The sequence below is a fragment of the Rhinolophus sinicus genome, chromosome 2, assembly GCF_057876585.1.
Source record: "Rhinolophus sinicus isolate RSI-liver-muscle chromosome 2, RSI-T2T, whole genome shotgun sequence".
In the NCBI taxonomy this organism is placed as follows: Eukaryota; Metazoa; Chordata; class Mammalia; order Chiroptera; family Rhinolophidae; genus Rhinolophus; species Rhinolophus sinicus.
In genome coordinates this window covers 61240281-61264334 of record NC_142502.1, presented here as the reverse complement: position 1 = coordinate 61264334, position 24054 = coordinate 61240281, and the positions used below count along the sequence as shown (strand labels likewise).

Here is a 24054-nt window from a genome sequence, read left to right as displayed (position 1 = left end):
TATGTGCCACAGATATCACCAGCTACTTCGGGCTTGTTTTCTCACTCTTCATGTTTTAGTGAACAGAAGTTCTATTCACATTTTTTTTTCAAACAATGAAAGTGAAGGACTCCTCATACATTTTAAACCTTTCATCCTATTATAAAAGAATTTCATAGGTCTGTATTTAAAATCTTCATGTTCTTCCACTCATTGCATCTTAAGAATGGTCAAGGGACATGATGCTGACAATAATCAATATTGAACAATAAGGCTGATAAGCCCGACATCTATAAAATCATGGAAGGTATCAACTAGGAAATTCAGGACCAGTACAGCAATTCCCACAATATTTTGAGCATAGATATAAATCCAACTTCTCCTCTTAAAGCTTCCCAGTCCTCCAAACCTTGCTGACTTGCTTTCCTCCCAACTCCTACCACATTTACCTCTATTATTCATCCTGGCCCTTGAGCACATACTGCCATGAACTGTACTTCAAATGCTTCATGTTTATGTATGTCATCTCCAATAGAAAACAACAATTTCCCTACCGACAGGGACCATACTTTATACTGGTATCGTGTTCCACACATTGCACCCAGTGCCTGACAGAGTTCTCTGCAAAGAGCAGGTCCTCAATAAGTAATTATTGATTTTTCCAAGAAGTAATTTTAGGAGACATTAAAAGAACTTCAGAGTCAATGTATATAATGCATACATTAGGAAACTGTACAAAATAAAAACATTAATTGGCTCAAGAGACATTAAACTGAAGTTCAGTATGGAGAAAACATTGGTAAAAAATATATCTGACATGGTAGAATGGGAACAGATTAGAAGGAGCTTAAATGTTCTGCCGAGGAGTTTAGACTTCTATGGGCAGCAAGAAGTCATAGGTGATTTTTAAAGAGGGGGAGTCAATGAATTCATTCATTCATTCATTCACTCACTCACTCACTCAACAAATACATATTTATTGAGCACCCCTGGAGTGTCAGACACTTTGTGACCAAAGGGTCACTACAGTGACCAAAGGAAACGATGACCCCTGTGCTCCTGGAGCTTAAGTCACAGTGAGGGAAAAAGATAAACAAGAAAGCAACACACAGAGCATGTCAGAGGGTGATAAAAATCTACAGAAACAAGGAAAAAGAGGAAAGGGATGAGGCTCCTGGGAAGGAAAGTGGACTCTGCACTCCACAGGGCAATTGCGACAGGCACCCCTGAGGGCCTTGGGGAAAGAGCTACTACTCACTGTGTGTCCCGTGGGTTCTCCCGCCTACTCCTACGGACTAGCCAGGCTGTTCAAGCATTTTAATAGCCAGAAGGTAATTTAAAGATTCCCATCCCCTTTCACACCCTGGCTTCTGAGTCTCCTCCTCCCCCTAATTCTCCTCAGCTACCCCACACATCAACCAGATGCATTTCCCACCCAATCAGGACCTCCAATTCCAGGCTAGGTGGCAGAACAATCTCAACGTCTCATCTTGCTCTGCTAATATCCCTGAGCCTGGCCTTATGTCCTCCTGGCTTCTGAAGCTGAGGCCTCTCTTGGGCCTCTTCCTGGTTCCTCAGAATCCAGCCTCCTTCCCAGGATGCATTCTCAGCCACAGGCGGGAGGCCAGTTCTGGCTCTCCTTCCGATTTCCTTCTCACCTGAATGACTCCTTCCAGAAACCAGCTGCTGGCAGGGATGGAAACAGTAGCACCTGAGGTTGCTGTGGAGGTGATCTCCATGAGCAAGAGACCAGGATCAGGGAGGGGCATCGTACAGGTGCACGTGGGTGAACACATATGTACGTATAGTGTGTGCATGTGTGCGCAGGCCCAGGTCTGTCCAAGAATGGGGTGAGAAATGAGTGTAGGCATGCAGGCAGGAGCCAAGAGAACCTAAGAGAACAAATGAGAAGAGGCAAGTATTCACACAGAGAAAGATATGCAAACACTTGCCAACAGAGGGAAAGAAAAAGAGGCCTAGAAAAGAAACTCTACTGGGTAGCAAGACACAAGGGTAAAAAGAGTAACAGGAAAGTATGAGTATTAAAAACCCAAAATGCTGAGAAGATGGCAGGATCCAAAAAATAAAAATAAAGAAAGAAAAAGAAAAAGAAAGAGAGAAAAAGAAATCATCTAAAACGAAGCATGAAAGAGACAAGACTGACACAAAATTTGAACTAATAAAACTCTGTCAACAAATGTTCCCAATCTGAGATGCACAAAGAGAAGAAACTTTATTCAAATTTACAAACCAGGAAAATGTAGCCTCTAGAGGAAACCAAAAGTGCACTCCTCCAAGACAAATGGAGGCCACATTTTATAGAAAAAGTCCCAGTCCTGGTTCATTGGTCCATTCAATTGGTCCATTTTTATGCAAATGAGGAATCCAAACTGCACAGTTCTGATTGGCCCAAATATGGTCCTGACTGGTCAGAACTGTGCATCCTGATTGGTCTTTATGGAGCCACTCTGATTGGTCTGTAGAGATACAAATGAGGATATATTATAGTTACATAGTTCTAACGGGACAGGGCAGGTCTCAGCCCATTGGTTGAAAATGATTCCAGGAACTCCTTTTGTAAGGGTGGGCTCAGATGGCAGGAGTACAGTGCAGAAGGCTCACTAGCTCAGTCTATGACTTTTCCCTGAAATGCAGTGAGCATCAGAGGCCTCCATCAGCAACGGCTGCTAAACTGGTTATGAATTTAGGCCCACTTAACTACAAGGAGTCCTTCTTGGCAGATATATTCCTTCTCAATGTTCATAATTCTAATTTTCAGCTTCCCTTTAAAGCATGTATTTCCCCAGATCAAGGCTAATGTAGCAAGCAAGGCGCAAAGGCATCTGGCTCTATTAGCTAGGAAACAAATGACAAAACAAGCTGAAGATGAAGTGTTTAGAAAGAAAAAACTATATAAATGTAAATGTTGGTCTCATGTTCTAGAAATTCAGTTGCTTTCACGACAGAATGTGAAAAGGAAAGGCTCTTGGGCAAGACTGCAGTGGGACAGAGCTAAGATAGTGATCTTGAATGGTCTGGCCAAACTGCAGGAAAAACAAACCAAACCTAAACAAAAAAACCAAGAATGCTCCAATATAGAGGGTGCCAAAAAATATATACACATTTTAAGAAAGGAAAAAACTATTACAATTGTCATACTCAATATATACTGATAACAAAAGATGAATACAAGTCACGTTTGACTTCTGCAATTACAAGAGGTGCTCCAAGTGGTTACCATCAGCGTTCAGACCCTTCTGATTACGGTGAACTACTGCTTGAGCAGCGCTGACCAAAGTGTCCACTTGTATATATTTCTTTTGCCCCCTCAGTGTATAGACAGAAGTCAAGAGTCTACAGAATATGAGCGTACACCCAAATTCCCTGCGATGCTGAGGGTCATATGGCAGCCCCTTAGTGGAAACGAGGTAGCACCCCCTTCCTGTGATAACTGCTCCTTCTCCACTCTGCCCTTTCCTCTGACTCGAATTTTCTGTTAACCTTCCTCTTGGAATCCTCTGACAATGACTCACATGGTAATAGGGCTAGTCAGCAAGACCACAGCCCTCCGCAGTAGATGCTGTGTAGGAGGCAGGCAGCTTGGTGGACTGTCGTCTGCACAAGTTTTTTCCTTTCTCTATTCAGGGAGGATTTGCTTTTCAGCCACATTTCCCTCAAAACACAGCCCTGACAAGAGATGCTTACTGCACAGATTTCTAAGCTATGAAATGATCTGAGTTTGGCTACTTGGTCATAATGAAACTAAAAACAGTAAGATGAAAAAACAATAGTGTGCTCATCACACCTACAAAAAACAACTTTAAACTTGGGTGAAATCAAGAGATCAGAAAAAAAAAGCTTAAACTAATATTTTCCAACCTTTCACTAACAGCTAGGGCTAAAACCACATGTTTTGAAGGTCTTGCACTGTGTTATTATTAGAAGTCACAATTCTATTGATACTGATGAGTCATTTGTATCGGCGGAAACCAAGAACTTCCATCAACATCATGTTACACATAGTCACTGTGGCTTGGCTTTTTCTTTATTACTGGTCAAAGCTGCTTCAGAATGCTTATTGAAGCTCCAAAAAAAAAAAAAAAAAAAAAAGGAGGAGACCTCCTCAGTGGGTGCAAAGCTTTCTTCTCCCCAGCTGATTTCACTTCTCAAGATAAAATAGTTTAGGATAATTTGATCAACTTATAACTACAAAGGGAAGTTTATTTATAAACCTCAAAAAGAAATAGCATTTCACATTTTACAATGAAAATAAATAGAAGTGAACTCCAAAAACAAACAGGGAAACCATCTCTGAAAAAATATGCCCCTTGAAAATGACCTGAGGTCAGGTATTTAATTTTTTTTTAACTTTAACATGCAATTGATACCAACAAAATCTATCACTACTTAAGGACTTGAGCCACACAGAACACTGTCAGGCTGGCCACTCAACACCCACTCTCCTGCTTCCTTACTCAAGGCACACGGTACTCACAGAGGGAGAAGTGGGTCAGGTTTCGGTTACACAAAGAACGCCTAAGTTAAAGGTTCATGAGAGTTCCCTCTGGTGCTAAGGAGGAAATAACAGCAATACTCCCTTTCTCTTATTATCATCCCCTTTCCTCTCTCCCAGAAATTTAAAATGAAGTAAAAATTTGTTTTCCTGAAGGAGTCTCAGAATTGCTGATTCTTATGCAGTCTTTCCAAAGGTAGAATAGAAATATGCCCAATTGACTACCATACAACCAAAAGGCTGTGTTTGGCTGCTGGAAGGAGAAGGGAACCCAGCTCAGCAGTGACTACAGGTCTGAAAATAGCCTCTCAGTAGTTCAACTGCCCTGTGCTCTCCCAGGGCAGCGCTGGTACTGGGGGCAGTTGACAGAGAGGCCAGCTGAGCACTGCAACAGTTGCATGAGTCAGCAGGCGCTTCTGGAAGGAAACTGCTGACAGGCTCAATTACTCTTGCATACAGAAGGTGCACACACCTACCCAGCAAAAACAAAAACAAGGTACATGCAAATTAGCAAACAGGAACCTCTCTACCCTTGCAGTTCCTAGTTTCCAAGGTTAAACCAAAAATATCGATAATCTATGCCACTGCTTAAAAAGTAGTAGTAGCAACTAGTAGTAATTAATAGTGGTAATAAACAACCCACTTTCAGTGTTGTGATGTGTGGAACAGCTGCATTCAAATCTCACGAGCTAGTTAATTTTAACTGGTTTTAATTTTAACTGGATTTAACTGCTTTTCCTCCCTTCTGAAAAATCAAAATAGTTGCCATATCGACCACAAGAACTGCTAACAGACGAGCGCAGTTCCTGTTTTTCAGAGGGGACTTACTTTCAAACCCACAACATCAAGATGCTTAACATAAGTGGAAATTTAAAATTTACTGTTTGATGTGGGAGACTTAACCCTGTACACTAATTTAGACCCCACAAACGTTATGGAGGAGTCACATCTCAGGCTTTGTCCTATGCGTCTGTCATCTCTCTTCTCCCACTTGATACGGATCTAAAAACCTACAGGAAAACTGATTATCTGGAACTCGGGGCACATTTTCCCATAGAAAAAAATGCCATGCCAATGACGTGACATTCTAGGATATTTCATGAGAGTCTCGAATTTAAAATATGAGTGAGATTTGTGGGTTATATAAATGTCCAACCACTGTGCTGTCCATCGAAACTAATATGGTATTGAGTATCAACAGTAATTGAAAAAAAAAATTTTTTTAAGAGAGGTTCAATTTGCAATTTAAAAAGAAAAGAAATACTATAACAATAGTTCCAAAACCAATTAAAAACTAAAGAAAACACTCTTGGTTGACTGTTTGAGGAAACATCTAATTAGAGAAAGATGAGGGGGGACAGTCTTCTAAGTGAGACTTGGGGACTCTGTCTTTAGTTTCACTCTGGTCCTTTAATATGGTTTAATGATTCATTTTGCTTTTGAATGCATGGCATTCTTTGACTTTGGCATAACGTATCATTATTAAAACCTTTATATTTATCTTTTGTGAGTACTGATATTTTTTCTCTCCCCCCCAAACTGATCAAAAATTGGAAGAGAATAAAGGAAGGAAGAAGGGCTACAAAAAGGGGATACTGAAGAGAGGAACAGAAAGAAATGGAGTCAGGCAGAAAGAAAGGCATGGAGACATAACTAAACTACAAAGATAGGGGAAACGTAGAAATTGGAGCGAGTTCCCCCAGTAGACAATGTACTCCCACAGAAAGAGGACTCTTCACGTAGCTAGCTGCTCGGTGATCTGACCCCGTAGCAAAGGAAGAATGAGTCCAGAAGGACAGTTCCAGAGACTGACACTAGATGGCGCCATCAACTCAACATAGCATGGTTACTGGAGGACTTTGGGGTGGGGGAGGGGTAATGTGGAAGGCAGTTCAAATTCTTTACAACTGGGTCTTTAACAGGCTCTTTACAAAATAAACATGGTTTCATTAACCAGTCAACCTCTCCAAACATCCATATTTCACCACCAGCCATAGCATTGGGGCATACCAATTTTGAAATAAATTCATCGACTCATTTTTTATCAATAAAACTTTGGGGTGGGGAGGCAGGTGAGTGGGAGCCACTGCCTTTTTTTTTTTTTTTTTAAATTTAACATTTAAGGATAATAGAGTATTTCAGGTTCACTGCTACTGACTGACAAAAATTCCTAATTATAGACCAAGTGACTTCCCCCTGAAGCTCTGTTTAAATGTCAAATAACACAGTCTTGCTGCATAGGTTTATGTGATCAGATCCAGTGTCTGGCAAGAGGAACGCTCACTGACAAATGTATTATAACATTAAAAATCATCTGCCCTGATTTTCAATATCACAGTGGTTTATATTCTCTAACCTGCTTGTCTATATTTTCTGTCCAAGGTTGGATTTATAAACAGCCCTCTCTTCGCCCAGGAATTTCCTCCCATCACCAGGTCAGGGAGGGAAATTCTACTGTTCCCATTGTTAGGTTTTTATTTCTCTGGCTTTGTCCCTATTGATATGCTGATGCTTCAGACAGCAGTAATGCACTAGATCTGCTCAGTGATTTATACCCTAGTAAAACTTTTTTTCATAAACTCCTTTCCTGAGATTGGTTTTGAAATGGAGGTGGGGACTAGTTAAGGGCACTGGGTGGCCACCAGGCACCAAAGCACAGAGTGAAGAAGTAAGGACAGAAGACAGAGGACACTGGCAAACTGAGAGCAAACCCTGCCGAGCTGCTTTACAATTGCAGTGACAATCATCATCCCCACGCTGATATTCCCAAGAAGATACATGAACAGTAAGCGTTAGCTCTGTGTATGTCTACATTTTCCTCTTGCTGAATGGGTAATAGTATCTTTTATAATTAATTTCATTTTTTTTTCACAGTTTGACTCTTCAGGGCTCATTCATTTGCACAATATGGAATCTTGAACCCATGTAGATATTCTACAAATCAATGCAAGTAATTCTCATACTAAATCAGCAGCTTTAATGTAAGCTCATCATTGTTTGCATAGAAATCTTTATGCACTCATCTGCTTGATTTTTTTAATCACATAAAACCTCCAACAGTAACATACTAAGCATCTCTTCATTTAGCCATCTCCAAAATGTGAACTAAATACTGAAAACTAAGCACAGTACACTCACAACTTGATCTTTTCCCAAACTGAGCTACAGACATACGCTTCATGCTCCAGCAGTTCCCAAGAATAATGCCTCTTGACTAAGGAAGACAGCTTGGGTGTCTGACCCAAGGCAGAGCTGAGTCAGCATTCTAAACACTGACCCTGCAAACCTGAGGTAATCGAGGTCACTGCCAAACCAACTGCTTAGCTGAGTCCTCTAAAACCATTCAAATCTCCAGTAGAGAATTGCAACATGTTAATCTGGCCAGATAATCTCTTCCTGAAATTGACTAGAACGAGAGAGCAAAGATTACCTGTTTTTATCTGTTAGTAGTAGCTAATATTTCTAATTAGGAGCTCTAATAGAATTGGTTCTGAATGAAATTCTTCCTCCTCAGTAGAATAATCAACCTATTTATAGGAATGGCTTCTTTCACCTTTTCCTACCTCATCAGGAAAAAAATCAAAAAGCTAAAAACAAATTCTTCACATAACAAGAGAGTAGGACCTGAGCTACAGGAAAACCCTGGGGACAGATCCATGGGTCTCATGTTCTATGTCTAGTTCTTCTTTTGTCTTTACAGATCATCACTTTCACTTTCTGATCCCCAAATGGACACTTAGACCTGAGGAATGCAATTATTAGAAAGTGAGCCGTGTGAAAGACAAGAGATTATGTTCACTCAGGTTAACTGAGAAATTATTTTTCAATTTTATCTTTCAGATAGACATCAACAAACCATCCAGTATATCAGTGAATTGGTCTATATTTCCACTTCTGGGAACTGCTGGAGAGCATTCATATCTCAAGTGGGAAAAAAAAAAAAAAGGAGGGTGGCTAGCATGGTAGTTGAGAAAACAGGCTCTCACGTCAGTTTCCAATTCCAGCTCTACCGCTCATTAGCTAGGTGGCATCTGTGCCTCAGCTTCTAATGATCACACCTAGCTCTGGGTTGTTATGAGGATTCAATAAATTAATATGAGTAAAATAGATAGGAACCTCCCAACACAGGTTAGCTATCACCAAAGAAAAAGAAAATAGCGGCATTTTAGTTACAGCAGAGTCGATTTTTTTTCAGACACTGTCAACACTCCTGAATGGTGCTGAGAACAGCCTAGGTAATCATTTGGTCTGCAGAGGCTGGAGACCCTCCTGCTCTGGGGTACGCAAAGGCTTCAGACAGAGGTTGAACTCATATTGTCACTGAAGATGCTTGCCTAGGTCCCACACATACCAGCCAACTGGGAGAGAATGCCTGTGTAGCTTCTAACCATTCAAATATTCTCAAAATGACCCTAAATATGTTCAAAATAAGAATGCAAAGTTGCATTTTTTTTCCAAGTATGACAATGAACAGTATTCTTGGCAATTAACAATTTTGTTTTTATCCGTTTCTAAAGACACAGGTAAATAAATCAATTCTGGACTCTGTATACAGGAACCATTATTTGCCAAAATGGCCCAAGAGGTTATATCATGGTTTGTGCAATACTCCAAAGGGCCAAAGATAGCAGCGAATTAGTAAGATTAGGAGACTAAGGTGAAAGAGAAAGCCCAAAGCTTCACATGGGCCCTGATGGAGCTCACGCCACAATTCCTCAGGGAGGGCTGCTCCAACTTCCCAACCAGGTCACCTCCCCACGTTACACTCTGCTACATGGAAACCTTTCCTTCATAGATCATGCAATGGCTTATCTGTTGCTATCTGATTAATGTTGTCCTACCTGATGGTATGCTTCATGAGGGTATGGGCCAGGACTGTGTTTGCTCCCCACTAGTACCACAATTGCCTAACCATGCTTGCCACGTAAAAGATACTCAGTATACGTTCGTTTAGCAAGTGCATGAGGCATCTGCCTGTGAAGAATGGCATTTCTGAACACTTGGCCCATTTTGTGGCATCCATGAGTATCTGTTGCCTAGGAGAATACAGGATGGGAAGAAAATAAAAATTGCCAGTAACCTGTGGATACTGGGATACTAAGGAACTTGAACGTGCAGCTACTTATAGCATGGGAATAACCATGCTGGGCTCTCCCAACCTTAAACTTCAAAGTGAAAGTCTAAGACTTCTGTGGGTTAGACTCCAGGAGTCCTGAGGAAACTCCCGAAGCATCTGCAGAAAGTGAGGGGGAAAGAGAAGGATCGTGCAACTAGAATTGATAGAGGACTTGGAAACTCAAAAAAGCTTTCTTCCTGAAACTCACCTGGAGTTTGACAACATGCCAGCTCTAGGCTCAGGGACAAATGAAGACGATTATAAGTATGGGAGGACTGGAAAGGGGAGGATTTAAACGCTTGGGAAAAAAGAAAATGAAAACGGATACAAGGGTGGGAGGGAGCGAGCAACCAAGTGCCAGCTCTCAGGGGCATCAGCATGTGTCCTACAGCCTTCGGGAGAGGAACAAAAAGGTCAGGGAGGAAAAGGACACATCTCAGAACCCAAGGACGATTTATTATCAGGCTAAGGAACAAAAGAGAAGTTAACCAGGGAACAGGCTGGAGAAATGGTGATTATGAAGTCACTGGGGAAGAGTGAGAGACATTTTGGCTGTAATTCCAATGACTAGAATGAACGAGTCCGTGAAATGCTTTCAGATTGGGGAGATTTATTATGTCGGAAAAAATAGCTCAAGGAAAAACAAAGGCAAAATTCCTGCCTGATTTTTGAAGTCGTGCCACTAGTAGGACAAGGTTTAATTTCAATATTCTTTAGAAGAGAAATGGTCCTTGAAAAGGACATAGTGGTGATTCTGAGGCTGCTTCCAGCTTTAGGAAGCTGAGTAGCATGCTGATGGCTAAGATTAAGTTTCAGTTTTAGGTAGACTGACATTTGAAATTAACAAAAAGGAAAAGGGAGGGAAGGAGTAAAAGGAAAAACCTCAGACTGACCAAGAATGAACTACTTTACTGTTAAATGTCCCAGACCCAAAAAAAGAAAAGTACTAGTCTGGGTCATCTTAGCGCGTTTACAAAATGTTTAATTGATAGCAGGTTTCAGTTTGAACTTGAACAGTTTGTAAATTTTTACGTAAAATGTAACGGTGGGGTAGGAATAGGTCATATACTGTCATGGATAATACAGGAGTGATTTTCTAGTATTCCCAAGCCCTTGGTGCTGCTTGCCCTAACATAGCTCCAGGTGTGCCAAAAAGCGTATCTTCTTTTCCAGAGAAACGCCAATGTTTGCAGCCAGGCCTGACTTCTGAACAGCTGCTGCCTGTGGATAGGGTCATATGTCACTGGAGCTCTTCAACATCCAGATAGGGAAAGGGAGGCAGAAGACACGCTTGGTGTCTGAATTGTAGATGCTGACCAATCTGTCACACCTTGTATTGTTCTCTGATCCTTGTACGTGAGGATAGAGACCATGTTCTCCGTATGCTGTTCCCTACCCCATGGCCAGACTCTGCCTTAGGGCTGAATTGTGTATATAGGGTGGCAAAATAATCTTTAGACACTAAAGAAAACACACACTGCATTCAGATGAAATTCTTTCCAACATAAAACGAGAACCTCCCTCTTCCGTCGAATGGGCATGATGCCTATTTCACAGGGTTGCTTTGAGGAGTCAATGAGATACGTCCAGGTAAAGTAGTTAGCACCGTTTCTGGCATATGGTGAGCACTCAATAAATCACAGCTATTATTTTAGTGGGTGTTCTTAAATATCAAATTTTCATGGAGGTCCTCAGGCATTAAAACAGCCCAGTTACTCCATCTGGTCAATAAGAACTAAATAGAGGCAGGTGGTTCAAAAGCAATGAATGATTTACCTGCAGAGGATGACGTGGCGCCTATGGTATTAATTATTTGGCCTTTCATGTTGTATTCTCTACTAAAATGAAAGCTATCAACCCCTGAGTGGGACTCAATGTTGATTTTGAGTTTTGTTTTTCTTGCATCTTTCAATTTCCCTGATACCTGTAACCATTCATTGGGTGGAGACTCATAAATCGTCTGCAATGTGCCAGGCTTTTAGAAAAAAATAACCGAATATGGGAAGATTAAGCAACAAGATGTATTAGCCTGTTTCGTGGTGGAAACCTGTAGGCCAGCTCTGGCTCTTACACATGTTCTCATCCAACATTAAAAGAATTTTCTTTTTTTGAGCTAATATTTAGAAATCAGGGGATTCCACATAAAATCCTTGGAAAAATCAGATGACGTGGCAACACAAAGCCAACATTCCCACCCATTTGCACCTGGTAACAGTTGACAAAAAGAAGCTGAGACAAAGTAGTTGTTACCTGCCACTCCAGCCTATGCCCTCCTCCCTCACCAGGACCAGTGACACAAGACAAGGAAGAGCACTGTGTTCAAGAATGATTAAGATTGCAAGGAGACAACAGCAGAAGATTAAACCAAGTGTGAGGTCCTTCTGAGCAGAGAGGGAGAGGGGGGCCCTGTGCGATGGTGCAGGTCACGTGCAGTGAAGCTGGTCCTGCTCCCCACCCCCTCAGCCAAACAGGAAGGGTATTTATCTGAATATTCTGTCATTCATTCAGCGTCAAACCAGCATTTACAACAAGCCAGGCACCGAAACCCCTGAGATCTGAGGTACAAAAAGTAGGGCAGTGGAGACGGGCACAGCTAAGCTAGAGAGCCACTGGGATCTCTCTCTTCCCTTGTGAAGGCTGGATCCATACCAGGGACACTAAGCACTAGTTAATCCAAGGAAAATTAAACTGCTCCCAACAATAGATTGGCCTGACCCCTTTTGTTGGCATCACAGGAGCCTCGATCACAAATTCTGAGGAACAGCTCACAGCGCTAATGAGTAAGTCCTGTTGGCTGTGCAGACAGTGGTCCCAGAAGTGAAGGGGTGGCCTAAGAGAGATTTGAACATGAACCTGACCATCTGGCTCTCCGCGACTCATTTTGATCACAAAATGAATTGCAACAAATTGAAGAGCACATGGCCAGAGTTAATTGTCTCATCTGTAATCTGAACCTACTTTTAAGCAGTTATTATTACCCTCTATCAGGTGGAAACGTTTCCTACCATCACTGCAAAGTGCATTTTCCTGATGAACTGTAATGGATCATTAAATTCCATATCTGAATAGCAATACTCTGCACTTATGCAGTGCCTTTCATCCAGGGATTTTAAGGCAGTTTGCAAATAATTAAGCCCCTCACACAGCAGCCAGAGATGAGCCACTGGAAGGACTTGCCTGAAGACACTGGGTCAAAGGCATAATTCAATAGAAAGAATAAATGGCTTCCTCCTAGGCACTAGTAATACTGAAAAGTGAATTGGGTGGGGGGAGTCCTGATTCCCTCCCTCCCTTTCTGCCTTACTCCTTCTTCTCTATGGCAGAGCCTCAAATGCAACAACATACAAAGAACTGAAAAGTAACTAACAGGGGTGTTCATAATTTAGCGATGCATTCAGATTTACACATATATGAGGGGAATGTTTCTAGCTATAATCCTGGCGTATACAATACAAACTGACATTTCAATCCACCTGCAGAATCCAAAGATACCAGAAGAATTAATTCAACACATTTATGATTACCAAATGGCAAACCTAAAGCCTTCCAAAATCCAAAATGAAAATACTGCTCTGCACAAATAATGTTCTAACAAAAACACTTCATTCCACGGTTGTGAATTCCATTTCTGGGACCCCCCCCCCCATTTCAATGCTTTTTAATTTTCCAGAATAGCAAATAGGACGGAAGTGGGCAATCAATGCATTCTTAAAACCAGAACACTAGAAAAACATTTCAGCCACTCAAAGTTTTGTGGTGAAATTATAAACTCCTGAAAAAACTGAATTTATAATAGAAATGATGACAGATCTTTCACTGGAGCAGTTTGAATGCAACACTGTAATTTAGCAATCTCTCTTACAGACTAAAGACTAATTCTAACAAGATGTCATTTTGACTCACGTTTATTATTACCTGCAAGAATGAAAAATGCCGTTTACTCGAGAGCTGTCGGAGAACCAGGGTGGGGCAATCTTACATTTTAAGCAAGACTTTTTCTGCCTTACCAAAATAGCCCTCTCCACCAGAAGTGGCAGCCAGCCTTTCATGCTCAGCTTTTCATGTCAGCCAGAGCCTTCGCAGCTCGACATGCCTTTCCTACACGTTACATTTTAATGATCTGAGAAAACCGTTATCAGAGTTTTAACATCTCTAATTTTACTCTAAATAGACAAAAGCAAAATATCTCATTTGGCATCATCTCCGCCAAGGTTCCCACCAGGCAGGAAAGGATTTTTATCTAAAGTAATTACCCTTTTTAGTAAAATACACTCAACAGATGAAATTTACACAGAGCGTGAGAGACTGCAGCACTAGACAGCGAAAGTGAAAACCCAGGAACGCCGTGGCTCGCTATCTGCCAGCGGTCCGGGAGTCTGTGGCACCCTCGTCTTTCTTGTTTCTCAGGGGCCACGGATCTCGCTGACCGCCAGCTGTAAAGGCGCGCTTTCTCCGGCCACAGACAAACCCAGCCTGACAGCGGCTGGGCCGGAACTTTCCCCAAGTTGTCAAAATCGCCTACACGTGAGAGGGAGCTGAGGCTACCCCGCGTACCCACGACCCGGGAAGCCTGGGGGACGCTTCCCCCTTCACACACATACACCCGGCCCGGCCCGCTTCCTCCCACGGCCGAGTTCCTGCAAATCCTCGGCCAGACCGAGGTCGCCGAGATGCTCACTAGAGTCCCCTCTTGCGGGCAGCTGGGGTAGTCCGTGAGCGCCGCCCGCCGCCCTCTCCAACGGCGCTTGAGTCCTAAGCACCCACCGGGTGAGAGAACTGCGAGACCCACCGCGCGCTCCGCATGGGGAGGTAGAGAGGTGTACTCTGGATAAACGCCTCTCCTTAAGTGGAGCTTCTGGGGCTTGGAGACTGAAGTGTGAAGAGGGAGAAGAGGATGTGTGTATGTGTGTATTTGACTTTGATTTCATGCAGAATCTTGGGAGGAGGGATATGCAAGGTTCCCCTCTCTGCTGGCACGAGCCCCGCAGTTTGCCTTCCCAGAGACGCATTCCGATAACCCGGTCATCGGCTAGTAGGGATTCCAGCCAGCGCGCAGCCCGAGGTCGGCACTGCAAGGCCCCAATCTGCCTCTTCCCCGGACTCTAAACTTGGGCTTTGATGTCCTGCCAGTCGCAGTGGTCCCGACTATCCTGCGGCGACTGACAGCTAAACGCAAAAGCGCGGCGGTCAGGGTCCTCGCAGCGCAGCACCGGGTGCTGACGCCGCGTCGGGTTGGAGGCGGTCTGACCCGGCGCGGAGATCACGGTCTGGGGGCCGGGGCGCCCGGGCCTCTCCCGGCCCGCAGCCGGGCCGAGGGGTTGACAGCTGCTCCGGCTCGCGCGGACGCGCGCCTCCCTCCAGCCCGCCCTCCCCACGCCTGACTTATTACCCTCTGCTCCTCCTCCCCCTACTGTTCCAAAACACTCGTCGACGCGAACAAAATACAATGCCGCCTCACCCCGCGGTAAACAGCCAGGCGAGAGAGCGCACATTTGCCGCGGCGCGTCCGCCCGCCTGGCTCCCACCCCTTTCCAGTTCCTAGAAAATGCCATAAAAGCGGGCAGGGTGCTCATCGGGCGGCTGCGCGCCGGCGATCGCGGCTCTCTTCCCGCGCCTCTTCCTCACGCCTCCCCGCCTGCCCCGCTCACCCACTGCCCCCACAAACTTGCCCCGCCGCCCCGCCCGGCGCCCGAGCCCGGGGCGGGGGACTCACCTCACCAGAGAACTTTGCGTTCTTTTCCGCCTCCTCTTCACCGCGTCTTCCCAGCCCGCAGCCCCCTCCCGGCGGCCGGCGCGGTGGTCGGTTCGGGGGTCACCGAAAGCTCGAGGAGAGGACACGCATCACATGGCAGCTCGTTCCCAGTCCCCCGAGTGTGCCGGGAAGGGGGAGGGGAATGATCGAGGGGAGGCCGGGGAGAAAGCGAGAGCCCGGCGGCAGCGGGAGTGGGCAGGCGGATGGCGAGGGCGGCGGCGGGCGCTCACGTTAGCGCTGCTGCGATCGCAGCCCGGGCGTGCACGATCGGTGCTGCTACGGCTGCTGGTGGTGAGGCGGCGGCGGCTCGGCGCTGTTTGCTCCGCACAGCGCAGCTCGCGCTCTCCCCGGAACGCCCACACTCTCAATCGCTACATTGTTGACATTCGGCGCTGACGTCACCCGCTCCCCATTCACAATAACTTTACGGGAGCCGGGCAGCGCACCTCCCCGGCCGCTGGGGCGCCGTACGCCTGGCGACTAGCGTAAGTCGCTCCGCGAATGGCGCTCCGGGGGCTGGGGCGGGGGGCGAGGGCGGGTGCGCGCGCTCAGCCGGCTCGCGGGAGGGGGCGCGCCTCACCCAGCCGCCGCCGCTGCCGCTCTCCCGGCTTTGTGCGGCCATGCGGCCTAGAGAGCCCCCTGCTCCCGGCCCAGCTGACCGCCTGACTCCGTCCGGCCTGGCCCGGGACTCGCAGGGGCCTTGAAAGGCAAGGGCTGGGGTCTAGTGGGGTGTGGGGACGTTGTGTGGTGAGGGCTGGTGTGGCACGTGGGGAGGGGGGCAGAGCCCAGGACACTACACCCAGGAAGGGGAGCCAGACCTCCAGATCTGGGATTCTTGCGTTGTCTAGCATTTCTCAGGAAGGGCAAGAAAAGATGCTCCAGGGCCCCCACAAAGCTGACCCGGCCCACTTTTGGGTGGAGATGGGGCGAAGAAGAATAGCTTCCGACCCAATAGCGATGTTGACATTTGAATCCTTTTGGAGGGGCTCGGCCTGTTCCACTGAGTGAATCTCTAGTCCCCCACACCAGGATTTTAGAAGGGGCGCAGAAAAGCCAGTCTCCCCAGCTTCAGCCCCAGCTCTTACTGGGTTCCAGCCTTTCCCCTGCCTCTCACTCTGGAGGCTGCCAGGGTGTTGCTGCTGCATTTTAAGGCCATCGTGTGGCTGTCCTGTCAGAAGGAAAGCTTGATCGTGGTTAGGATTTTACAGAAAGTAATTAGGACTTAGACTGAACGAACATTTGCTATAAAAGAAGGTTGTGTTAGAGTAGTGCTGGTGCCTGCAAATTTACCCTTGCGAAGGCCAGGAAATTCTGCCACGTTTCCCCGAACACCTATAACTTGGCCCCCTTGTGTACAGGCAGTATTCCATATTATTACATGTGGTGCTGATTTTTAATGAATATTATAAAACTTTGGCTCGCTCTACTGAGAGAAAGATCATAAATCCCCCCCACCCCCACCCCGGTAAAATGGGCACTGGCATATGCTGAGGAAGCAGTGAAGCATTGCCCTGGGAGTCTTGTGATATCAGCTAAAGTGTTGCTCTGAACCACCTTCGTTTGAGGGCAGAGTTTTAGAAGGCCCAGTTTTGAATGTCTGTGTGGAAAGCTAAGAGGTGGTGGAAAGGAAGCTGAAAGGGCCAAGCTCATTTTTCTAACAGTATTGCAGAGCCTCAACCTGTATTGTAGCTCTAGAGCCACGCTGGGAGATTTTCTTTGCTAGCCTCTCCAGTGTTCAGATGAGGAAAAGTCTCAGACCTAGGTCTGCTGACTTTGGGTCTGGTGCCCTTTTTGATGAAACACTCTGCTTCTGAGGTCCCTGTCTGGCCCCCTAATAAGGACAGAATACTGATCCTTGGTCTGCCCTGGTGGGGCCATTTCTTATCATCTGAGGGATGGTGATGTTTCTGTATTCCTTATTCTCGTAAGTATGCGAGTGTCAATGTGATAACTTAATGCATTTTAATAAGCACCACTACATGTTTTTCTCACAAGAGCCAGGCTTGAGAAAATCCCTATGAGGGTCATGTAAATTCATTTCATTTCAAGCAGGCCGTGGCTGCCCAGCTGCAAGTGGAGCTGGGCACATCATCATCGGGTGGGGATGGGAGTGGGGGGAGATGCTGCTGCAAGCTGATCTTGCCACCTTGCTGCTGCTCCCAGATGGATATAATAAAGGCTATGCGGTCATTTCAATTTGTCTATTTTTCAAAGACTCAAACCGGAGCTGTTTTAGTTTGAAATTCTCAAGTATGAGATAAAAGTATGGGGTAGCAATTAGAGAGGAAAAAAACCGAATGCGGCTGTGATAGATTATATTATCTACTCATTCAAGGAGGTTGGATTAGAACTAGCTGACCTCTAAGGTCACATCCCATACTGCAATCAGGTGCCTCTGTGGCTGTGAATATGACAAAATCTTTGCCTTAGAGGAGCTTGAAGTCTAGTAGGAATTTTTTTTTCAATAGTTAGAAATGGGTTATTTGGATTAAATCCTGTAAAACATATACAGGATTCTATGAAATGAGGATCGTAAGTCAAGTACTGGACACTCTTTTAACAGTATGATGGGAGAGGTGAGGCTGTGGCTGGCCTAGCACCGTCCTCGAGAATGTTCCTTGACCATTCCCTAGGTATGTGGTCCCGCTGTGGGCACTTCAGGCATTTACAATGTGAAACAGATGCAGGCCCTTCCTTCTGTGTATTAGAGGCAGTAACTTGAGTAGAGGTCCACTTATTTCCCATGCCTGCAACATTCAACCTTCTCTGATACACTTTTTCTTTTCCTACCTAATTACATGTGTGTGTTGGTCTGGAATATGGGCTTCATCTGTGATACATTTCTAAGCAGGATCTGATTTCCAGGGACCATTACTTTGTACCATAGAATTGAAATCAGTAAACTTTATTTCTATAAATCACGTTGATCTTATAAAATAGGAAAAATTAAAATATCCCAGAAACAAAAATGAGGAAAGGAAGACAGAAGAAAGAAGGAAGCAGTTCTTGGGTCTTAGATGTTTTTGCTCCTCAGCATCCTGGTACAGTATCTGATGATGTTGCAAAGATACAATGGTTTTTCTTAGGCAGAATTAGGGTTTCCAGGCGGGAATTCCCACCAGTTCTCAGGAATTTTTTTTGGCTTTCCTGTTCCCGAATCCCGAGATATAAACTGTTTTCTGTTCTCCTCAATGAATCGTTTCCATAAAGTGACGGCCGATACTACCAACCACCTGGGTTCAAGGAGCAGATTTTCCCAATTTCCCGACCAACTTTTCTCAGAATTTGGGAATGGGAAAGCGAAAATAATTCATGAGAATGGGTGGGAATTCCCGCCCTGAAACCCTAGGCAGAATTTTATATGTGGTACTTTGAGTGAGACATAGCAGGGCAAAGTTAACATCCAACGAGAGAAAAGGGAGTGGGATGTTTAGATGGAGAATGCCAAAGCCAGGAGGAGCCAGTGTACTGAAGGACGTTCCGTTAAGAAGAAACTGAATTCTATTCATTGGGCAAATTCCTTGGAATTAAACAACTAAAGTTTAGTATTTGAAAACTAGATGTCTTGAAGTGTACCTAAACCATAAAGCCTCAGTTCAGTACTGCATGGGTGACATTTAAGAGAACTGATGAAATTTGAATAGCTTAGAGTGGTGATTTATTCAACAATTGTTGAGCCATCTATTGTGTGGCAGGTGCTATTCTATAAGCTTCGAAGTCTCTTTCTAGTAATAAGATTGGGATGGGGAGGGAGACAAACAATGGGCCTCTCCTCTCCCCCCCCCCCCGTGTGTGTATATATATATATATATATATATATATATATATGCGCACACACACACACACACACACACACACACACACACATATATATATATATATATATATGCATATCTATATATAGTATGTTATAATACCTGGAAGTGAAGAGTGCTATGAAAGCAAATAAAGTAGGTAAAGGAGCTCAGGAGAGATGGGTGGTGCGATTCTTAGGATGATTGGGTCAGGGAAGATATCCCTGATGAGAGGACATTTGAACAGAGATGTGAATGACGTGAGGGGCAAACTCTGCAACTATCTTGGGAGAAAGGTTTTCAGATATTGAGAAGAGCAAGTGCAAAGGCCCTGAGGTAGAGTGGACTTGGCATGCTCCAGATGAGACTAATAGGAGATGATCCCAGAGGGATAGCCAACAGCTTTATATTTAGGTGAAACTGGGACATTTATAAGGGTTTCTGCAGAGAAAGGACATGACCTGGCCTTATCTCCTGAAAGATCCTTCTGTTTGCTAAGTGGAAGGGAGTACGAGAGTAGAAGCACAGGGACCAGGTAGAAGCTATTGAGATAGGCTAAGAGAGAGGTGATGGTAATTTGGACTACATGGTAACTATAAATGGAATCTAGATATATATTCAGAATAAACCAGACAGGACTTGCTGACTCAATTGTAGGATGTGAGAGAAAGAAGAGTCAAAGGAAATTCTGGATTCTAGCCTGAACAGCTGATTGATGGAGATTCCACTTACTGATATGGAGAAGGCTATAGGGGGAGCAGGTAAGGGGGTGGGGGAAGCTCAGGGGTTTGGGTTTGGGTATAGTAAATTTCTGATGCCTATGAGACATCTCAGTGGAAAAGTTGATTAGGCAATTAAACACGGGAATCTAAACTTCAGGAGAGAAGTCCAGACTGGAAATGGAAATCTGTGTCATCAGCATAGAGAATCTGGGAACATAGGTGGAGAAGAGTTCTGAGGATTGAGACCTGGGGCACTCTAACATTTAGAGGTCAGAAGATGAAGAAAATAGAGATCTGGCCAAGGTGGCTGAGAAACAGCAGCCGGTAAGAGAAGGGGAGACGGGAGTGTAGTGTCCTGGGGTCAAGTAAAAGAGAATGTTTTGAGAAGCAGGGAGTAAGCGGTTGTGTCAGTGCTGCTGATGGGCCATCTCATAAATAAGATGAGAGCACATCACTGACTTTTAAATTTGGTATCTGACAGAGAGGAGTGCTAGGGACAAACCCTGGCTGGAGTGGATTTGTGGGGGGCAGGAAGAAGGGGAGGCAATGGATGTAGACTACTCCTTAGAGGAGCTTTGCTGTGAAAGAGAAAATGGGGAAGTGAGCCGAGGGTCATGGGAGAAATTAGAGTTCATTGCTGGGAATAATGCTGTCAAGAGGGAAAACCGTTGATGTAAAGAGAAGGGGGATAACTTCTGGAGTGATGTTCTTAAGTCAGAGAACGGAACTTATTTAAAGGGTCAGTTCGTCCCTAGCAGCAGGAGGTAAGTTATGGGGGATGCACAGGGAGGCTGCTGTGTGTGTGTGTGTGGGGGGGAAATGCAGAGGGTCCTTGTCTGAGTGATTCTGTGTGCTCAGTAGCCTGAGAAGCGAGCTCATCAGCTGATGGTGGAGAAGGGTGTGGGAGCTGGAGGACAGAGAAAAGGTGTGGACTAGTGCAAGGTGATACAGCAGGACTACTGGGGAGCACAGAGGAAATTTGAGGGTTACTATTAGAGTCTTTATGGGCATTCCACTGCCAAGAAGAGTCATTTCTCATTGCATGAAATCTTGCACAAGTTTTGAAAAATTATCAGTGTATTCCAAACTAGAGAGCACTGTAATTTTCCAGAGTAACTAGGATCACACAAAAATTTTACTTCTAGCTATTAATTTGGCTGGCAGCCTTTTTTATTTTAACTACCTACCTCTCTTATTTGTCCCATCTCTATCTCCCCCAAAGATCATCCCAGTTCTTAAGAAGGACTTTGGAAACAGTCCTTAAGAGGAAAGGACATTCTCATATCACTATCTATAGTGACATAGCCCAAGGGCTGTTTCTACAATAAAGGATAAATGCCACCGTGATCTAAAAATTTAAGTGATATAAAATAAAATAATTCTTCAATGTGCATGATTAAACATCTGTTGTACTGTTGAGAGATGAAAAATTAGAAAACATTGGATCCTATCCTCAAGGAACTTAAAAAATTCTAAGTGAATAGTCAAAACAAGCATAAATAAACAAATTGACAAATGCAATAATTTTATATTAAATTACTTTTATCATTTAATGAATTGCTCATAATAACATTTAAAATTGTTTACATAGAAATTATATGCATTGGAATTTATATTAATGGAAAAATTAAGACTGTACAGAAAGATTTTTTTTTGTATAATGGCAAAATAAAATGGAAAAAGTCTAAATGCCTTGCAGTAGAGGATTGCCTAATCAATGGTGGTTCATATATAAAATTGAATACTATGGATTCATCAAATATGAGGTTAAAGAAGTATGCGTATTGGCATGTTAGTACATTTTAAAAACAGTATGCAAAACAGCATGATCCCATTTGTGGAAAAGTTGTCGAAGCACGCCTAGAAGAAAGTCTGGAAGGATATATACACAGTGTTAAAGTGGTTCTCTCAAGATGAAGAGCTTATGAATGGTTTTTCTTTTTGCTTAATGGGCTTTTATTTTTTTTCCTCTAATATAAATGTATTACTTCTATAATAAAGAAAGCCAGTAAAAGTTATAAAATTCAAGACGTGTGTTATTAAACTCTAATAAGAACTTAAGTGTTGTAGGTGTTAAGAGGGGAAAAAAAATTATGAGAGTTGGAACAGCCAGGAAAGGTTTGAGAAGGTGGAATTTGAGTTGAATGTCAAAGCTGGGAAGGACTCAGATAGGTGGCAAAGTGGCTGGACATTCAAAATAGAAGGTTCCCCAGAGGCTGGACTTTGGTCTGACCAAAGCATCCAAGTATTGGCGAGTTGGGCAAGAGTAAATTATTATGATACCAAGAGGGGTAGGTTAGAAGTGGAAGGAATGGGTGCCCCTGCCTGCTGGCTAGCAAGGAGCGTTGAGTCCTACAGTGAGGAAAGGTCATTGTTATGCTGACTCATTTTTTCAAAATATAGTTTTTTCTTTCCTTTCCCCTCCCATTGGCCAAGGCCTTGTACCTGTTAGAAAGCAACTATTTACCTGCCTGTCTTTACTTTTTTCAGACAGCTCTTGAGCACACACCGACTATTTACAAGCACTCGTCTAACCTCTGAAGACACAACAAAACGCCTGTCAGGGCCCTCACACTCCAGGAGTCTAGTGGGAAAGATGAACAGGTAAACAAGTTAGCATAGCTCGCTAAGGGACCAAAGGGCATCGGCAACTAGTCAGCCTCGGAGAGTTTGGGATGGCTTCCTGGAGGAGGTGACTACAGAGCTAGATTCTGAGGGATGAGGAGATTTTGTCAAAAGTAGAGGTTGGGAGGTCATTCCAGGCAGGAAAATTGCAATGGCGAAAGTAAAAGAATTGTAGATGGTTAGAAGTAACAGCCAATAGAATATGGGACTAGAAAGGTAGATAGACATGGATCAGAAGCATGGAACTTTAATTTCATCCATAGGGCATAATGCCCCTCGAACTTTTCCAAGGACGTGCTCAAAATGGCAGAGGAGATAGACCATTAACCAACTAGGGATCTGGAACATGGCACCGCATAGCCTTGTCAAAGCACAAAATGTCTTTGAACTCTCCTGTTACATGGTAATAATTCAACTGAACTTCCGTTGTCTTCTATGATGTATATGGGTTGATTTTACTGTAAAATCTTTTTTAACAATCTGTGACCATCAGAACTAAAAATTCCTCTCCCACACTCAAAATCTTTGATTAAAATTGATGCACTGCAGGAGTTTATCTTGTGTCGTCTTCACAGTTCTCCAGAGACACTGGAAAGCCTGGCTGGATGGCCTTTTTTGTTTTGTTTTGTAAATTATAGTGACCGTGATTTATCAGTTTTGTCCAACCAATTGGGAAAATTTTATTTATATATTTTTAATTCTTTTTGTTATTCCCATCCCTCCACCCTCTCCTCTTTAGCAACCTTCAGCTTGTTCTTTATGTCTATGGGCCTGTTTCTGTTTTGTTTTGTTTATTCATTTATTTTGGTTTTTCAGAGTCCACATATAAGTGAGATCATATGGTATTTGTCGTTCTCTGTCTGACTTATTTCACTTAGCAGACTACCCCCTTTAGGTCAATCCATGTTGTTGCAAATGGCAAGATGTCAGCTTTTTACTGCTGAATAATACTCCAGTGTGTGTGTGTGTGTGTGTGTGTGTGTGTGTGTGTGTGTGTGTGTGTGTACCACATATTCTTTACCATACATCTAGGTTGCTACCATATCTTGGCAATTACTAGTAATACTGCAATGAACATAGGGTGCATATATCTTTTTGAATTAGTGTTTCTGTTTTCTTCAGATAAATACCCAGAAGTGAAATTGCTAGATTGTATAGAAGCTCTATTTTTAATTTTTTGAGGCATCTCCATTCCATACTTTTTTCCACAGTGGCTGCATTAATTTACAAAACAACAGCGTGCCAGGGTTCCCCTTTCTCCACACCCTCACCAGCACTTGTTATTTGTTGATTTATTAATGAGAACCCTTCTGACAGGTATGATATCACATTGTGGTTTTAAATTTGCATTTCCCTGATTAGCGATGTTGAGCATCTTTTCATATGTCTGTTGGCCATCTGTATGTCCTCTTGGGAGAAATGTCTATTCAGGTCCTCTGCTCATTTTTTGATTGGATTGTTTGTTGTTGTTGTTTTGCTTTGTTTTTGGTGTTAAAATGTATGAGTTCTTTATATATTTTGGATATTAACCCTTTATCAGATGTATCATTTGC

At 43.8% G+C, this 24054-nt stretch overlaps 1 protein-coding gene and 1 long non-coding RNA gene across 22 annotated transcripts in view; one reads left to right on the top strand and one right to left on the bottom strand.

Annotated features, from left to right (window-relative positions):
* Positions 1–15704, bottom strand: part of BACH2 (BACH transcriptional regulator 2) — a 327244-nt gene extending 311540 nt beyond the window's left edge. For 3 of the 10 annotated variants that reach the window (XM_074333302.2, XM_019743260.3, XM_074333304.2), the window contains exon 1: positions 15322–15703. The gene's annotated coding sequence lies outside the window, so the exon portion shown is untranslated. Of the gene's footprint in view, positions 1–15321 lie in introns of all 10 variants that reach the window. The other 7 variants (XM_074333306.2, XM_074333303.2, XM_074333305.2 and 4 more) reach the window with 3 other exon arrangements.
* Positions 15705–15713: 9 nt separating this feature from the next.
* Positions 15714–24054, top strand: part of LOC109453526 (uncharacterized) — a 126106-nt gene continuing 117765 nt past the window's right edge. For 7 of the 12 annotated variants that reach the window (XR_012496672.2, XR_016020229.1, XR_016020228.1 and 4 more), the window contains exon 1: positions 19964–22480. This is a non-coding gene — a long non-coding RNA (uncharacterized LOC109453526). Of the gene's footprint in view, positions 15846–15879; positions 16068–19963; positions 22481–24054 lie in introns of those variants that run through there. The other 5 variants (XR_016020249.1, XR_016020239.1, XR_016020231.1 and 2 more) reach the window with 4 other exon arrangements.